At 40.0% G+C, this 17,412-nt stretch overlaps 1 pseudogene; it reads right to left on the reverse strand.

Moving 5' to 3' along the window:
* Positions 1-16,812, reverse strand: part of LOC136173551 (gamma-enolase pseudogene) — a 35,747-nt pseudogene extending 18,935 nt beyond the window's left edge.
* Positions 16,813-17,412: the final 600 nt, after the last annotated feature.

Below are 17,412 nucleotides of genomic sequence, written 5' to 3' on the forward strand. Positions count from 1 at the left end.
CCTCTGGTAGGAGAAACTGCAAAGTGATAGAACAAAGGGCTTGAATACAGAGAATAGCAAAAATTGTGGGCAAATGATACAATTTACTATGGCAACCCAGTGCCAGACACATGCTAGATATTCAGTAAATTTTATTTGTATGCCTTTCCCATTTCCTCCATCCCGGTTCCACTTGCTCTTTTCCAAGATTTTTCTCATTCCTCTTTGCAATGTTCTATACTGAATACAAATATAATTTTTTAAAGAATTAAGATAATGCTATTAATAAGAAAATGCTCATTCACTCTATGGAAAGTTTCATGTACCAGCCAAGATGCTTCCTTAACTGACCCACAGTATCTGTTAGTTCATGGCCCTGAGAGGCTTTATAATCAATTAGGAAGGTATCATGTGTATAAGTAGTTTACATCCTATTCTTCAATATGCCCTACTTCACACTTGCCTGTTTCAAATTTCACCTGCTGTTATTTTGCTCAATTAACTATGTTTGTTCCACAATTATCTAATCTTTTTAATATGTTCTGGGAGTCTTTAAAGCTCTGTTCTCATCTTTGCCCTGACTAAATAATTTATCATCTGGCACGTCAACAGTCTGGCCATTCTGCCCAGCTTGTCAGAAACTTCTTTGAAAATATGAACATTTCAAGCCCCAGTGTAGAAGGCATGGATGTTGTACAACTAATTTTGTTACAAGCTGTGACCTGCCTTTTTCTCCTCCTTGTTTTACTAATCTCTCAGCTCATTTTTAAATCCATAATAGAATATTACATCTCACCACAATGCTGCCAGTTTCTTTGTGTACTTCTTTCTGGAACAAATATGAAGATCTTATCAAGATGTCAACAGTCACAGTGAATAACTTAAAGCAACATGAAAATCAGTCATAAAGAACTGAAAGTTTCAGGTGGAATTTTAATCTTTAGAAGCCAATGTTTAACGTGAAGATGGGTATTTAACCCTTAAGATATGTTCTTTCAAAGGAACAACATTATATTTATTGCCTCTTCTAGGATCTCTCAGGGCTTCCCAGGTGGCTCAGTGGTAAAGAATCTGCCTGCCAGTGCAGGAGCCGCAGGAGACACGGGTTCTATCCCTGGGCTGGGAAGATCCCCTGGAGAAGGATGCGGCAACCCACTCCAGTATTCCTCCATGGACAGAAGAGCCTGCTGGGTTACAGGCCATGGAATTGCAAAGAGTTGGACATGACTAAGCAACTGAGCATGCACGCTGAATCTACCAGGATGTATAGACGTGCTCAGGCACTTCATTTTATTTTAATTCTCACCACAACCTTACCATATTTTTACTGCTATATCTTGTTTACAGATAAAAGAAATGAGTTAACTACAAGGACTTGACCAGAGTTGTCAGCAAAGATGTGAAACTCCCAATGGTGGATTCTGAAGTCCATCTTTCCTCTAAACCTCACTTAATGCACTTAATAACTCTCATTTGTTCATCTATGACTTTTAGTGATAAAATTCTCACCATCCCACAGATATATTGGGCATTATATTTCAAAAATGAATTCAAGCAAGAAGACAGAACATAAGTTGTTTCAAACTATACTCTTCCCATTAAAAAGAATATATGCATACATATGTATATATATACAATATATATGTACACACACACATATGTGGCTTCCCTGGTGGCTCAGGGGGTAAAGAATCTACCTACAATGCAGGAGACACAGAAGATGTGGGGTCGACCCCTGGGGGTTAGGAAGATCCCCTGGGGGAGGAAAATGGCAACCCATTCCAGTATTCTTGCCTGAAAAATCCACAGACAGAGGAGCCTGGAGGGCTACAATCCAATGGGTCACAAAGAGTTGGACATAACTGAGTGACTAAGCATGCACACACACATATATATGTGTGTGTGTGTATATATACATATATATATATATGTAGTGAAAGTGAAAATTGCTTGGTCCTGTCCGAATCTTTGCAACCCCATGGACTATACAGTCAATGGAATGCTCCAAGTCAGAATACTGGAGTATTCTTATCCCTTCTCCAGGGAATATATATATATATATATATATATATATATATATATATATGTATACACACACACACATATATATAGATAGATAGATACACACCCATATATATATATATATATATAATGATCTACTATGGGAGTCTTCCCCTCCCAATTTGAAAATCAATCATTTATAATATTAAAATCAGTTCAGGAAAACTATCACCTCGATATCAATCTCCAAATTCACTAGACTATTTCTTGTTTTCACTGTATACTATCTCCAAGTATTTTTGGTCAAACATTCTTATTAGTTAAAATTTTTGCATATCTATCTTCAAAGCAAGTTTATTGATTTACACATCATTTACCTTGACTACTTTGATCCACATGTTAACTGTTTCACAAGGCTGATGCTTTTCTTATTCTTTAGAGAACACATATAACTAAAAGTTTTAGTATCTTTTCCTCCACCATTAATTGAGAGGAAGGATAGAGACTAGTGGTAAATTGTAAGCTTCTTGAGGTTCTCAACAGAGTCTTATTTGCCTCTGACTCTGAGAGACTGCATGGCCCAGAGGAGATACCCTATGTCCAAGATCAGTAGCGGCAGCCTTAAGGAGATACCCCACGTCCAAGGTAAGAGAAACCCCAGTGAGACAGTAAGTGCTGAGAGAGGGCATCAGAGGTCAGACAGACTGAAACCACAATCACAGAAAACTAACCAATCTAATCACATAGACCATAATCTTGTCTAACTCAGTGAAACTGAGCCACGCCATGTGGGGCCACCAAAGAGAGACAGGTCTCGGTGGAGCGTTCTGACAAAAGGTGGTCCACTAGAGAAAGGAATGGCAAACCACTTCAGTATTCCTGCCTTGAAAACCCCATGCACAGTATGAAAAGGCAAAAATATAGGAAACTGAAAGATGAGCTCCGAAGGTTGTTAGGTGCCCAATATGCTACTAGAGATCAGTGGAGACATAACTCCAAAAAGAATGAAGAGAGGCAGCCAAAGCATAAACAACACCCAATTGTGGATGAGACTGGTGATAGAATTAAGGTCCGATGCTGTAAAGAACAATATTACATAGGAACCTGGAATGTTAGGTCCATGAATCAAGGCAAATTGGAAGTGGTCAAACAGGAGATGACAAGAGTGAATGCCAACATTTTAGGAATCAGGAAACTAAAATGGGCTGGAATGGGTGAATTTAACTCAGATGACCATTATATCTACTACTATGAGCAAGAATCCCTTAGAAGAAATGGAATAGCCATCAGAGTCAACAAAAAAGAGTCCAAAATGCAGTACTTGGAGACAATCTCAAAAATGACAGAATGATCTCTGCTCGTTTCCAAGGCATATCATTCAATACCACGGTAATCCAGGTCTATGCCCTGACCAGTAATGCTGAAGAAGCTGAAGCTGAACAGTTCTATGAAGACCTACAATACCTTTCAGAACTAACACCCAAAAAAGATGTCCTTTTCATTATAGGGAACCAGAATTCAAAAGTAGAAATTCAAGAAACACCTGGACTAACAGGCAAATTTGGCCTTGGAGTACAGAATGAAGCAGGGCAAAGGCTAATAGAGTTTTGCCAAGAGAATACACTAGTCATAGCAAACACCCTCTTCCAACAACACAAGAGAAGACTATACACATGGACATCACCAGATGGCCAAGACCAAAATCATATTGATTATATTCTTGGCAGCCAAAGATGGAGAAGATCTATACAGTCAAAAAAAAACAAGACTGGGAGCTGACTGTGGCTCAGATCATGAACATCTTACTGCCAAATTCAGACTTAAATTGAAGAGAGTAGGGATATCCTCTAGACCATTTAGGTATGACCTAAATCAAATCCCTTATGATTAACAGTGGAAGTGAGAAATATATTTAAGGGACTAGATCTGATAGACAGAGAGCCTGATGAACTATGGACGGAGGTTTGTGACATTGTACAGGAAATAGGGATCAAGACCATCGCCAAGAAAAAGAAATGCAAAAAAAGCAAAATGGCTGTCTGAGGAGGCCTTAAAAATAGCAGTAGAAAGAAGAGAAGTGAAAAGCAAAGGAGAAAAGGAAAGATATTCCCATTTGAATGCAGAGTTCCAAAGAATAGTAAGGAGAGATAAGAAAGCCTTCCTTAATGATAAATGCCTAGAAATAGAGGAAAACAATAGAACGGAAAATACTAGAGATCTCTTCAAGAAACTCAGAGACATCAAGGGAACATTTCATGCAAAGATGGGCTCAATAAAGGACAGAAATGGTATAGACCTAAAAGAAGCAGAAGATATTAAGAAGAGGTGGCAAGAATACACAGAAGAACTGTACAAAAAAGATGTTCACAACCCAGATAATCACGATGGTGTCATCACTCATCTAGAGCCAGACATCCTGGAATGTGAAGTCAAGTGGGCCTTAGGAAGCATCACTACGAATAAAGCTAGTGGAGGTAATGGAACTCCAGTTGAGCTATTTCAAATCCTAGAAGGTGATGCCGTGAAAGTGCTGCACTTAGTATGCCAGCAAATTTGGAAAACTCAGCAGTGGCCACAGGACTGGAAAAGGTCAGTTTTCATTCCAATCCTAAAGAAAGGCAATCCCAAAGAATGCTCAAACTACTGCACAATTGCACTCATCTCACTTGCTAGTAAAGTAATGCTCAAAATTCTCCAAGCCAGGCTTCAGCAATATGTGAACTATGAACTTTCAGATGTTCAAGCTGGATCTAGAAGAGGCAGAGGAACCAGAGATCATATTGCCAACATTAGCTGGATCATCAAAAAAGCAAGAGAGTTCCAGGAAAACATCTATTTCTGCTTTATTGACTATGCCAAAGCTTTTGACTGTGTGGATCACAATAAACTGTGGAACATTCTGAAAGAGATGGGAACACCAGACCACCTGACCTGCCTCTTGAGAAATCTGTATGCATGTCAGGAAACAACAGTTGGAATTGGACATGGAACAACAGAGTAGTTCCAAACAGGGAAAGCATTACGTTAAGGCTATATACTGTCACCCTGCTTATTTAATTTATATGCAGAGTACATCATGAGAAATGCTGGGCTGAATGAAACACAAGTTGGAATTAAGATTGCTGGGAGAAATATCAATAACCTCAGATATGCAGATGACACCACACTTATGGCAGAAAGTTAAGACGATCTAAAGATTCTCTTGAGGAAAGCGAAAGAGGAGAGTGAAAAAGTTGGCTTAAAGCCAACTGAAAACATTCTGAAAACTAAGACCATGGCATCTGGTCCCATCACTTCACAGCAAATAGATGGGGAAACAGTGGAAACAGTGTCAGACTTTATTTTTGGGGGGCTCCAAAATCGCTGCAGATGGTGACTGCAGCCTTGAAATTAAAGATGTTTACTCCTTGGAAGAAAATTTATGACCAACCCAGACAGCATATTAAAAGCATAGACATTACTTTGCCGATAAAGGTCTGTATCATTAGGGCTATTGTTTTTCCAGTGGTCATGTATGGATGTGAGAGTTGGACTATAAAGAAAGCTGAGATCTGAAGAATTGATGCTTTTGAATTGTGGTATTATAGAAGACTCTTGAGAATCCCTTGGACTGCAAGGGGATCCAAACAGTCCATCCTAAAGGAGATCAGTCCTGAGTGTTCATTGGAGGGACCGACATTGAAGCTGAAACTCCAATACTTTGACCCTGATGCGAAGAACTGACTGATTTGAAAAGACCCTGATGCTGGGAAATATTGAAGACAGGAAGAGAAGGGGACGATAGAAGATGAGATGGTTGGGTGGCATCACCTACTCAATGGATGAGTTTGAGTAGACCTTAGGAGTTGGTGATGGACAGCGAGGCCTGGCGTGCTGTGGTCCATAGGGTCACAAAGAGTCAGACACAACTGAGAGACTGAACTGAACTGAACTGAGAGACTGAGCACAAACCTGGCCCATGCCAGGCATGGAATCAAAGCTTGTACAACTAACAGTGGATGAGAGAGCTGATTTTTTAGGAAGAGATCAGAGTCAAGCCTTTGTTACACTTCTCTGGCTCCAGAAAAATATCTGTTGTCAAGGACATATGAGACCTTACATTCTTTCCCCAAATATGAATTTTCTCATGAAATGAATCTGTCTTGCCACCATAACACTCAAATCTCCACTCTTAAGATAAAATGGTTTATAGGAAGGGGTACTGACCTGAGACTTTGACATTTAATTTCAACCTTTTTGCTGTCTTAACTGATGACTTTGCACAGGTCTCTCCATCCCCCTGAATTCCTTTTGTATCAACTATTAGAGAAGCTTGGAATATATAATTATGAATAACACTGCAGCTACACCCAACTAAATAAGAGGCTGCCTGTAATTATTTTCTTGAAGAGAAGTTATATAGCATTTTTCAAATATTTATGTAAATATTTTTTTTAAAATAGTTAATTGAACCAGTCCGATACTGAGAAAAGTTGTTCTTTCTTCTTTATATTCCTAAGTAAAAAAGCAGATAAAGCCCAGAGATAAGTAAGGATGTGGCTAGGTACAAACATGATTACCATCCTTCAGCAACTTCCACGTAAACACAATGTGTATAGATTCCCAACTCTGTTTCCTTACAAGGCCTACCTTTTTGGTAGAATCTCTAAGGAGAGAAAAAGACCGTCAAATTAAGGCTAATGAGTGATGCAATAAGAAACAAGTCAGAAATTTCTTTGTGCTGATCTGTTTCTGTTCAAGGAATGATTAAATTACAAAATACTATTATAGGAAAAGACAAAGAAGGGTGGGGGTTGGGAGAGAGACTTTTTCCTCAAATAGTTGAAAATTTCCGTATTCAAAGAAATAACATTTTATTTATATAATTAAATATATCATGTAATTCCTTCTGCCAAACATACACTGTATCTAAAAATTGTCTCTTGGCCTTTTGTCAGACTCTGATGTTTCTAATGTGAAAGGATGAAATAAGTTATACTGAATGAATGGAAAATTCTACCATCAGATGGCAATTTTCTGTCAGAGATCTGCCCTTTATCTCCTAAATTAGATCTAGTTGCCTTCCTGGAAATAAGCATTCTTATCAGAGACTAAAGCAGTCCCCCCCCAAAAAAGAGAAAGTTTAAATACTCTAGAGTTTAATCAAGCAGTCTTCTGACTTCCCAATATTTATTACTTTGACAGAAAGCAAAGTCACGTATGGAATATAGGTGAAGTAAAAGAGTGTACATTTTTTAAATCCTCAGTTTTTTCTCCTCCATGCAATCGTTTCCATAAGGAAACTCCACAGTCAAATGTTTTCTCTAAAAAAGGCTGCTCTTTGACAGACTCCTGGCAAATAAAGTGGATTGGGGAAGTTTTTCCTGGTTTAAACGTTGCATCCTTCACAGGAGCAGTTCTATGATTTTTCTTCCCATTCTACAATGTTTCCCAACAAGGATGTAAAACTCAGAGCAGAAATTTCCAAAGCCAACTTTTGAGCCTCTACTAATAGTCACAGGCTCTCAGGATGTCATTTGAGCATGGATAAGACAAAATTCAAAATTATCCCGTCTTTATATGTTTCCTAGTAGCTCAGTCAGTAAAGAATCTGCCTGCAGTGCAGGAAACCTGGGTTTGATCCCTAGGTTGGGAAGATCCTCTAGAGAAGGAAATGACAGAGGAGGCTGGCAGGCTATAATTCATGGCTGACAAAGAGTCAGACATGATTTAGTGACTAAACCACCACCATAACATCTCCTTTGTATAGCTGAGTACACTGAAGCTCAAAAAAGTTAAATAACTTGCCCAAAGGCAGACAGCCAGCAAATGACCACTGTCTGTTTACCCCAAAACTCACTATGTCATAATAGTATGTGGACAACCTGCTGATCTTCTCGGTTTCCAGTCTTGTTTTCACCTCAACGGTGACAGAATAAAATATAATTCCTCTAGATACTCCTCTTATCTCACACAAGATAGATCCTTTATTATTATTATTTTTGGCTGCACTCGCTCTTCATTGCAGCACACAGGTTTTCTCTAGTTGCAGCACGTGGGTGTCTCGCACTGTGGTCTGAAGGCACGGTAGCATTCAGGTTCAGTGGCTCTGGCACACAGGCTCTCTAGGTGTGGCACGTGGGCTTAGCTGTCCTGCAGCATGTAGGGTCTTAGTTCCCTGACCAGAGATCAAACCTACATCCCCTACATTGGAAGGTGTATTCTCAACCACTGGACCTCCTGGGAAGTCCCAAGATTAATCCTTTACTCCTGATTTGACTTTACATTGTGGGCATTTTTAAAAAATATTTTAAATTAAACACAACTCTTTTCCCTCTGAAAACAAATCAAGTAAAGCCATGCTTCCTTAATGAATCCCACACCCACAAAATTTTGAAACCAGGAAGTAAGCTACACAGATGTATAAAGAAACCCACTCTAGTAATAACTTTCTCCTTAAGAATTTATGGTGTTTTCATATCTATCATCTCATTTCTTACAACATCTTTCTATAAAACTTAATTACTACATTTCATGATTAGTCATAGTTTCCAAAGACTGCTATTTCTAAACTAGCTCGTCTAAAGAACCTGCAGGAGAAGAGAAAGATTTATTTCATCATCTTAGATTTAGCACAGTTTTTTCCTAAATAAAAACAACTGAAGGGTGGAGAGTATACATTCTAGTTGAATATAATTCTAACCCATACTTATAACCCAGTGGCTTTTCACAAAGGAGTGCATCTTTCCATTCTGACACTACTGCCAGCTCTCTCCTCTCCCTCATTTCCCTTAAAGAAAATTTGGGTAGATTCTAGAATCATGATCAAGTGAATTTCTCCATCATTTTTACAGCATGCAATACATACACATGTGCACACATGCCTATTTATTTATTTATTAGAAAAGCTACAATATTATGTCTTAATTACAATATTGTGCTCAGGGGTTCAGTTGTTCAGTCGTGTCCAACTCCTTGTGATCCTATGGACTACAGATCACCAGGTTCCTCTGTCCTTGGGATTTTTCAGGCAAGAATACAGGAATAGGTTGCCATTTCCTCCTCCAGGGGATCTTCCCGACCCAGTGGTGGAACCTGCATCTCCTGAATTGCAATATTATGCCTTCCTTATTAACGCCTGGTGATTCTGCAAGCCCAGGCAAAAAGAATTTGTGTCATTTTCACTGGGATTCCACAAGATTTTAATTTCTCACGATTTTCTTTTCTTAAAAACTAGTAGTAGGGACTTCCTTAGCAGCACAGTGGCTAGGACTTTGCACTTTCACTAGGGAGGGCCCAGGTTTGATCCCTGGTTGGGGAACTAAGAGCCCACAAGCTGCACAGTGCAGCCAAAAAAAGTTTAAAATCCCCCCAAAAATTAGTGAGCAAAGCAACACTTGCAATTATACAAAAAGAAATACTGCTACCATACCTTTAAACATAACTAGGTCAGTAATTAGACTCCAAGTTTGATAACAAAATTAGCCTCAGGTGGTTTCACAGGTACTCATCTAATTCAACATGTCTTTAACCAGTGCAGACATTAATTTTCATGGCATTTGCTAGATATTCACTGCAGCAAGGGACTGCAATGGAAAGAGGTATCTTCAGAATCTCAAAAGTAAAAGGACACTAAGACTTATCCAAAATGCACAGTTGCAGCCCCCTGTTGTGAATCAGACTTACCTGGAATAAGAGGTCATATTATGGTGTCCAAATGTTTCCAATAACTACCTAAAAGCTTTCACCTTTGTACAGAGGATGAGTAAAAAATAGATTTTCACCACTCATTATTTAACCTTATTATCATGCAGAAGATCACACTGATGCAAATTACCCACACTGGTACCAACTCATCAAGCAATGTTTGCTCTTACTATGAAACACATATTCCACCCCTTTGCCAAAAAGCTGTCCCTGTGATTAAAAAGGATTCTTAGAAAAAGGAACGCAATCCACATTGAAAATGAGAACTATCACTGAGTCTCCAACCTTTACTTTTTCTCAGATGAGAAAGATATGAATTGAGAAATATCTTTATTTTCTTCCAGAGACCTATCAAACAGGGCATCAGGCAGAAGCTGCATAGAGGTCTCACATGGAGAACTTCTTTAATTTGTATTGAACACTATGATTATCACCAATGAGTTCACAGGTGATACACAACTCTTCTCTGCATGTAACAAGTGGTGCTGGGCAAAACTCTGTCATCCTAAGACATGTATTAGTTTGTTTGAGCTGCCATAACAAAGCATTACAGATTGGGTGACTTAAATAGCAGAAATGTGTTGGCTTGCAGTTATGGAGGCTAGAAATCCAAACTTAAGATGTCAGCAGGGTTGATTCCATCTGAGGGATCCAAGGGAGAATATGTCTCAGGCCTCTTTCCTTGGTTTTAGATGGCTGTATTCTCCCTACATCTCTTCATATTTTCTTACTTTTATGTATATCTCCATGTCCAAATTTCCACTTCTTAAGAAGACACCAGTCATGTTGCATTAGGGCCCACTCTAATGAACTCATTTCAACTTGATTATATCTATAAAGATTCTATCTCCACATACAGTCACATTCTGAAATGACAGGGAGTTGGGACTTCAACATGTGAATTTAGAGTGGACATGGCTTTGCCCATTGTGAGACGCTGCTAGCTAAATATCATACACAATTTAGGCAAACTGTGCCATGTCTTATGCAGTAAGTTATTGATTTTGATCATCACCAAATTTTAGTAAGAATCTGGTACAGATTGTTGTTCAGTCGCTAAGTTGTGTCCAACTCTTTGGGACTCCATGGACTGTGGCTCATCAGCCTCCTCTGTTCATAGAATTCCCCAGGCAAGAATACTGGAGTGGGTAGCCATTTCCTTCTCCAGGCACAGATACAGGAGGTCCAAATAGCATAAGACCCCAAATTCTGCCCTCAAACCCTAACCAATTTAACTGAGAAACTGGATACACACACAAAATAAGTTACAATACAATGTACTTGTGATGAAGAGTAAGATAAAGTTTTATAAACTGAATGATACTTTCCTTTTTATTTTAATTATACATTTATCAGCACAACCAAAGGACATGTTTGAGCAGCAGCCATCACAGCTGTGACTTAATCAGAATGATTAAACACTTGGCTGCTGCGCAGGAGCAGGAAGGCCGAGAGAAGCTACTCCAGGTTCAAGGTCAGGAGGGGCGGCCGTGAGAAGATACCCCTCGTCCAAGGTAAGGAGCAGTGGCTGAACTTGGCTGGAGCAGCCGCGAAGAGATACCCTACGTCAAAGGTAAGAGAAACCCAAGTAAGACGATAGGTGTTGCGAGAGGGCATCAGAGGGCAGACACACTAAAACCATAATCACAGAAAATCAGCCAACTTGATCACAGGAACACAATCTTGTCTAACTCAATGAAACTAAGCCATGCCATGTGGGGCCACCCAAGACGGTCGGGTCATGGTGGAGAGGTCTGACAGAATGTGGTCCACTGGAGAAGGGAATGGCAAACCACTTCAGTATTCTTGCCTTGAGAACCCCATGAACAGGATGAGAAGGCAAAATGATAGGATACTGAAAGAGAAACTCCCCAGGTCGGTAGGTACCCAATATGCTACTGGAGATCAGTGGAGACATAACTCCAAAAAGAATGAAGAGAGGGAGCCAAAGCACAAACAACACCCAGTTGTGATGGGACTGGTGATAGAATTAAGGGCAAATGCTGTAAAGAGCAATATTGCATAGGAACCTGGAATGTTAGGTCCATGAATCAAGGCAAACTGGAAGTGGTCAAACAGGAGATGGCAAGAGTGAATGTCGACATTCTAGGAATCAGAAAACTAAAGTGGACTAGAATGGGTGAATTTAACTCAAATGACCATTTTATCTACTACTGTGGGCAGGAATCCATTAGAAGAAATGGAGTAGCCATTATAGTCAGCAAAAGAGTCCAAAATGCAGTACTTGGATGCAATCTCAAAAATGACAGAATGATCTCTGTTTGTTTCCAAGGCAAACCATTCAATATTATGGTAATCCAAGTCTATACCGCAACCAGTAATGCTGAAGAGCCGAAGTTGAACGGTTCTATGAAGACCTACAAGACCTTTTAGAACTAACACCCAAAAAAGATGTCCTTTTCATTATAGGAGACCAGAATGCAAAAGAAGAAAGTCAAGAAACACCTGGAGTAACAGGCAAATTTGGCCTTGGAGTACAGAATGAAGCAGGGCAAAGGCTAATAGAGTTTTGCCAAAAGAACACACTGGTCATAGCAAACACCCTCTTCCAACAACACAAGAGAAGACTCTACACATGGACATCACCAGATGGTCAATACCGAAATCAGATTGATTATATTCTTGGCAGCCAAAGATGGAGAAGCTCTATACAGTCAGCAAAAACAAGACCAGGAGCTGACTGTGGCTCAGATCATGAATTCCTTATTGCCAAATTCAGACTTAAACTGAAGAGAGTAGGGATAACCACTAGACCATTCAGGTATGACCTAAATCAAATGCTTTATGAATATACGGTGAAAGTGAGAAATAGATTTAAGGGACTAGATCTGATAGACAGAGTGCCTGATGAACTATGGACGGAGGTTCGTGACATTGTACAGGAGACAGGGATCAAGACCATCCCCATGGAAAAGAAATGCAAAATGGCAAAATGGTTGTCTGAGGAGGCCTTACAAATAGCTGTGAAATGAAGAGAAGCAAAAAGTAAAGGAGAAAAGGAAAGATATTCCCATTTGAATGCAGAGTTCCAAAGAATAGCAAGGAGAGATAAGAAAGCCTTCCTCAGCGATCAATGAAAAGAAATAGAAGAAAACAATAGAATCGGAAAGACTAGAGATCTCTTCAAGAAAATTAGAGATATCAAGGGAACATTTCATGCAAAAAAGGGCTCAATAAAGGACAGAAATGGTATAGACCTAAAAGAAGCAGAAGATATTAAGAAGAGGTGGCAAGAATGCACAGAAGAACTGTACAAAAAAGATGTTCATGACCCAGATAATCACGATGGTGTCATCACTCACCTAGAGCCAGACATCCTGGAATGTGAAGTCAAGTGGGCCTTAGGAAGCATCACTATGAATAAAGCTAGTGGAAGTAATGGAATTCCAGTTGAGCTGTTTCAAATCCTAGAAGGTGATGCTGTGAAAGTGCTGCACCCAATATACCAGCAAATTTGGAAAACTCAGCAGTGGCCACAGGACTGGAAAAGGTCAGTTTTCATTCCAATCCTAAAGAAAGGCAATCCCAAAGAATGCTCAAACTACTGCACAATTGCACTCATCTCACTTGCTAGTAAAGTAATGCTCAAAATTCTCCAAGCCAGGCTTCAGCAATACGTGAACTGTGAACTTTCAGATGTTCAAGCTGGATCTAGAAGAGGCAGAGGAACCAGAGATCATATTGCCAACATCAGCTGAATCATCAAAAAAGCAAGAGAGTTCCAGAAAAACATCTATTTCTGCTTTATTGATTATGCCAAAGCCTTTGACTGTGTGGATCACAATAAACTGTGGAAAATTCTGAAGGAGATCGCAATGCCAGACCACCTGACCTGCCTCTTGAGAAATCTTTATGCAGGTCAGGAAACAACAGTTGGAATTGGACATGGAACAACAGAGTAGTTCCAAACAGGGAAAGGATTACGTTAAGGCTATATACTGTCACCCTGCTTATTTAACTTATATGCAGAGTACCTCATGAGAAATGCTGGGCTGAATGAAACACAAGTTGGAATTAAGATTGCTGGGAGAAATATCAATAACCTCAGATATGCAGATGACACCACACTTATGGCAGAAAGTTAAGACGATCTAAAGATTCTCTTGAGGAAAGCGAAAGAGGAGAGTGAAAAAGTTGGCTTAAAGCTCAACATTCGGCAAACTAAGATCATGGCATCTGGTCCAATCATCTCATGGGAAATAGATGGGGAGACAGTGGAAACAGTGGCAGACTTTATTTTTTGGGGCTCCCAAATCACTGCAGATGGTGACTGCAGCCATGAAATTAAAAGACGCTTACTCCTTGGAAGGAAAGTTATGACCAACCTAGATAGCGTATTAAAAAGCAGAGACATTACTTTACTAACAAAGGTCCGTCTAAACAAGGCTATGGTTTTTCCAGTGGTCATGTATGGATGTGAGAGTTGGACTCTGAAGAAAGCTGAGTGCCGAAAAATTGATGCTCTTGAACTGTGGTGTTGGAGAAGACTCTTGAGAATCCCTTGGACTGCAAGGAGATCCAACCAGTCCATCCTGAAGGAGATCAGTCCTGGGTTTTCATTGGTAGGACTGATGCTGAAGCTGAAACTCCAATACTTTGGCCACCTCATGCGAAGAGTTGACTCATTGCAAAAAACTGATGCTGGGAGGGATTGGGGGCAGGAGGAGAAGGGGACAACAGAGGATGAGATGGCTGGATGACATCACCGACTCGATGGGCATAAGTTTGGGTAAACTCCGGGAGTTTGTGATGGACAGGGAGGCCCGGCGTGCTGCGATTCATGGGCTCGCAAAAAGTTGGACACGACTGAGTGACTGAACTGAACTGAATAAATGGAAAAAAAACACCTGGAAATTGCCTTCAAGTCTAATAGGCCAATATCTGAGATCAACGTACAATAATACATCAACAGAACATTTGTATCTGGTTTACCTGCTCTGAATGCTAGTCTCTACACTTGTGCTAGCAAGTGATACAGCTGCCAGCTGTTATACCGGTCATTTTATTTGGTTTTCCAACACCAAAATATGTATTATAAATTTACAAATGTTGATTATGAAGCTCAGGAGCCCTTAGTTGACATGGTCGAGGTTTTACCACAACTTGGCATTGAAAACAGGTCTAGATTTTGGGTTCTTTCTGCTTCTGCCCACTACCCTGCTTCTCATAAAGTGGTAAGGACTGCCAACTGTAGAAAATTCATAAAGAGATGGGAATACCAGACCACCTTACTTACCTCCCTGGAAACCTGCATGCAAGACAAAAAGCAACAGTTTGAATCGGACATGGAACAATGAAGTGGTTCAAAATTGAGAAAGGAACATGCCAAGGCTCTATAACATTACCATGAGAAATGCTAGGCGGGATGTAGCACAAGCTAGAATCAAGATTGCCAGGAGAAATATCAATAACATCAGAATGCAGAGGATACCACCCTAATGGTCAAAAGAGACATCAGTTTGCTGACAAAGGTCCGTATAGTCAAAGCTAGGGTTTTTCCAGTAGTCATGTATGCATGTGAGAGTTGGTTCATAAAGAAGGCTGAACACTGAAGAGCTGATGTTTTTGAACTGTGGTGTTGGAGAAGACTCTTGAGAGTCCCTTGGACAACAAGGAGATCAAACCAGTCAACCTAAAGGAAATCAACCCTGAATATTCATTGGAAGGACTGATGCTAAAGCTGAAGCTCCAATACTTTGGCCACCTGATGCAAAGAGCTGACTCTTTGGAAAAGAACCTGATGATGGGAAAGATTGGGGGCAGAAGGAAAAGGGGGTGACAGGATGAGATGTTTGGATGGCATCAGAGACTTAATGAACATAAGTTTCAGCAAACTCTGGGGGATGGTGAAGGACAGGGCAGGCTGGTGTGCTGCTTCTACAGGGTTGCAAAGAGTCAGACATGACTGAGCGGCTGAACAGCAGCAGCAAGGACTGCAAACCTTGCATGGATAACACTACTTTGTAAAGTTTCTCAGCCAATCTGCACCTGATCCAGGCAACTGTCTCATAAATGCGTTTTGTGGGCCACAAGGCCAATATGTGACAGGTTGTGAGTGAATCAATAACAACTCAAAATGAATCTTCTACCAATGTTGGGTCAGGAGCTATCTACCCATCCTCTTACATGAAAAATGTACTTGTAAATTATATTATAGACAGCCCACTGCAAATACAAACAAGAATAAAAATACTGTGTTCTTTGGAACCATTTCTGTTTCCATAGCCTTGATGCCATGTTTACAAACCTGTTGCTATAGCTTCATAAACTTGAACAGGTTCCTACATGTATGGGTCTTGTTGCTACTGACTATAAGAAATAGACACAGAATTGAACAGTCAAGGAGGAGAGAGAGAAACACAACAAAGCAGTTATTGGGGTAATTGAGCTTACATACTAGTGATTCTCAAACCAGAGCCGTCCTGTCCCTAGGGAGACCTCAGAATCACCTGCCATTATATATTATGTCCTAGGATGATGACAATGATCCCCCACATCCTTGTGCTCTTTCACTAATGTATTTTTTCACTAATGTAATTTTTCTTATCAAGAGGTGGGCTTCCCAGGTGGCGCTAATGGTAAAGCATCCACCTACAAGACAGGAGATAGAAGAGATGAGTGTTCAGTCCCTGGGTTGGGAAGATCCCCTGGAGAAGGACATAGGAATTTACTTCAGTATTTGTCTGAAAGAATTACATGGACAGAGGAGCCTGGCAGGCTAAGACTATAGACTCAAAAAGAGTCAGACACGACCAAAGTGACTTAGCACGAATGCATGCTCATCAAGAGGTGAGTCTATTTCCACTCCACTTAAAACTGGGCTATCCCTGTGACTTATTTTGACTTTGGCACTTTCTGAGTTTTGGACCTACATCCTAAAAGAACTTACAACATCTGTTTTTACCTTCTGAGAAGCCAGATACCTTGGAAGAAAACTGAGGTGGAATGATGAAGTACCATGTGGACAGAGAATGCTTCCAGCCCCCTAGGCATCTTTAATAAGGCCCCAGACAAGATGGTTTGACTGAAGTCATCTTGGACCTTCCCACCTCCCAGCTGCCAGCTGAATGCACAGCTGAGTTCAGCAATCTGAGTGAGCCCAGGGAATACTAACAGAAGATCCATTACGCCAACCCACATGATCATGGGAAATTAAATGGTTGTTGTTTAAAACCACTCAGTTTGGGAATGATTTGCAACAAGAATAAATACCTGAAACACCTGAGAGCTTTTCTGAAAAACCCACGCACCCCTAACTTCCTCCCTTGAACTCTGTTGTACTAACCTTCCTAGGAACTTGAGATTTATTAAGTAAGAATCAATAACATGACCTTTTATTGCTCAGTTTGTTCAAGTGAAGACAATTAGCCATAGTACAAGCCACTTTGTGGTAAGTGCTGAAGTATAAATGTGCAAGAATTTTGTTCTTTATCAGAAGTGACCTTCACCCTTGTCAAAAAAAGTTGAGAATTTCTGCTTCAAAGAACCACTGAAAATGATTCTCATTCAACAATATTAAAAAAAAATCAAACTGATTTTTAAAATGGGCAGAAGACTTGACATTTCTCCAAAGGACAAAATCAAATGGCCAAAAAGCATGTGACAAGATGATTAACATCGCTAGTTATAAGGGAAATGTACATTAAAACCATAATAAAATGCCACCTCACATCTATTAAGATAGCTACTATCAAAAAAAAAAAAAAAAGAAAATAACAAGTGTTG

Source organism: Muntiacus reevesi, chromosome 8, assembly GCF_963930625.1.
Source record: "Muntiacus reevesi chromosome 8, mMunRee1.1, whole genome shotgun sequence".
Taxonomy (NCBI): domain Eukaryota; kingdom Metazoa; phylum Chordata; class Mammalia; order Artiodactyla; family Cervidae; genus Muntiacus; species Muntiacus reevesi.